Consider the following 2,613-nt stretch of genomic DNA (forward strand, 5'->3'; position numbering starts at 1 on the left):
TATAATTAAATATAAAAAACTAATGGGAAAAATAAGTGGCATATAACTCAGAAAGCAAAAGTATCTTCTCAATGGGCAATACAAAATAAATATTACTTCAACATGTGGACCATTGTAATGAATTTATTAAGTTTATATTAAATACATTCTTATAAGGCACTTTGCCGTTGGAGGAGATCAATGTTTCAACTCCAGTAAATACTTGGTTTTTAGGTAATGTTTCCTTGAATATAGGTAAGGACAATAAGCTTAAATATTAAATAAATACCCTATAATATTAACAAACTGCTTAATATTTATAATTTGATTTTTCAGTCAATTACACAATAGTCTGACCATGTTCTTTAGTGAATTAAACAAAAATAATAATCTTTATAATGGATAAGTTATTTTATTTCTAAGAGGAAAGAGAATATCTTGAAATTAATAAAATTAATGATGTTTAATTTTCATCCTCTGTAAAATGTAGTTGATGGCACAGATATATGAATAATGTTATGAGTGAAACTTAGTTTATTCCAAATTGAATGTATTTACACAATCTATCATCCTTCACTTTTTTCTTCATTCAATCATTTAATCTGACCATTTCTTATTTGACAAACATGATTTGTAAACTAGGTTTAATAATAATACATATGATATTGAATTTTTGTAAGGGTAAAAAAGTAAATAGTCAATGTTTCATTATTGTTAATAGTTTGTTACCAAAATAATTACATAACTTGATTTTACTTCATTGGGCCTTGCAAGTTTTTCTGATGATTTAAACCATTGGTTTAGTGACTACAAATTTGAATCGAAAGGATCAAAGCAGTCTCTAAATTCATACAATGACGTTGTTCTACAGATTTCAAAGCAAAACATATGGTGGAATACCTAGACTATGTATGCTAATAAATATGTAAGAATACATTTGACATTAGTCTTAAGATGACAGTCTATAATACTGTACTAACTATACTAAATCCACTTTCCCTTCCATATGTATTGGCTGGAACATATCTAGCCCATTGACATGGGAGGTTATTCTTTCCCAAATAACTTTTAATGTCTTTGGGTGACTTTTATAAATTACGGTTTTAGAAGTTTCTAAGGAGACTGTAAGGATATTCTACTATAGTGTTTGCCACATGTCTCATTCAGATACACAAAAGGAGTGAATAAAACTAGACATAACTCACAGTCTTACTATTCTGATATGATGATGGGCCATGATTTTTGACAGTGAGCAATCAATTCTTATTTCATGAGCACCTTCATCACAGAATTACCTCAGGATACTAAAAAGTTTAGGGGTCTTTAAGTTGTATTTAATAACCTCTAAATCCAAGCTTCCTGACTGTGTTAAACTATTATTTCAGGATCAATGAAAAGTGTGTATCACTTTGCCCATGTACAATATGAATTGGGAACTCTCATGAAAGCAAGATTAGGCTAAAAAAGAAATTCAAAAACATAAGAAATTGTGTTTTGTTATGTTTTCTTCAGTTACTCTTACTGTATCTGGCATAGAAGTTTTCTTAGGGTGAAGTTTATATAGTGAAAAGCACATGAAATATTCCTGAGGTATTAGGATATAGTCCGAAAAAGAGAATATGGGAAGAATTATATGGCATAGCATGATTATAGATTAGAAATTAAAACTACACCATGTATATAAAATTATTTATAATTGTGTAATTATTATTATCATACTATAATCTAAATCATATAATCCCAATGTTTATTAGTGTCATCCTCAAACACATTCCCTTTGCTTCTTAACTTTCTTCACTCTCTGAAATAGGAGTCACAGAAAAAGGAAATGTTTAAATGTTCATGTTAGGCATTTTTTCTGAGCTCATAAAAACTTATTTCATCATTTAATTTGTTCTTCTCTGTAATAAGACTATAAAAAGTTCAGTGTTTTGAGGCTGCTAAACAATGTCCATACAGTTGACAGGCTCAAGAATGATTGTAAAATGATGGAGTTAGATGCTATAGGTCACACTTTATAAATCTGACTGAAGGAGAGCTAGAATATTAATGAAAATCAGCAACCATTTCCTTACCTGCTCTCAATTTGTAATTCTTGCCCTGGTGGCACATATATTACAAGGAGAATATTGTTTTCTAATTTATAGTCAGAAAGTCATTGGAGTGACTATGTCTTTGTTCTTTAAATAGATAGTAAGTTTATTGTCTTGTTCAAAAATGCATACTGTCCCGGAAAGTTATGTGAATAAAATGTTTTCTTCTAAGTTAACTGTAGTTTTATGCAATAAAGTGCCATACATTATATAAATAGGTATTTAGAAGTTGAATATCAATCAAACCAGTGATAGGAAGAAATGTTTTCAATGTATGACTTCCACATCAAATTATTATTATTTTTGGTGGTTCAATTTAATAGGAGTTCATGGTATAGGCCCATTCATGTCATATCTAAAGAAACAGCAAATATTGAAAGTTGTCCATTCAACTATTTCCTTCAGCACAGGCTTCAAAGTACTTTCCCCACTACTCACTTTGAGAGGTATTTCCAAGCAGAGGATCATGCAGCCCATTTTACATGTAAATAATGAGCTGCACAAAGAACAAGAATCATCATGGGAATGGAGTTTAAAAATC

Source organism: Propithecus coquereli, unplaced genomic scaffold (assembly GCF_000956105.1).
Source record: "Propithecus coquereli isolate 6110/MARCELLA unplaced genomic scaffold, Pcoq_1.0 Scaffold363, whole genome shotgun sequence".
In the NCBI taxonomy this organism is placed as follows: domain Eukaryota; kingdom Metazoa; phylum Chordata; class Mammalia; order Primates; family Indriidae; genus Propithecus; species Propithecus coquereli.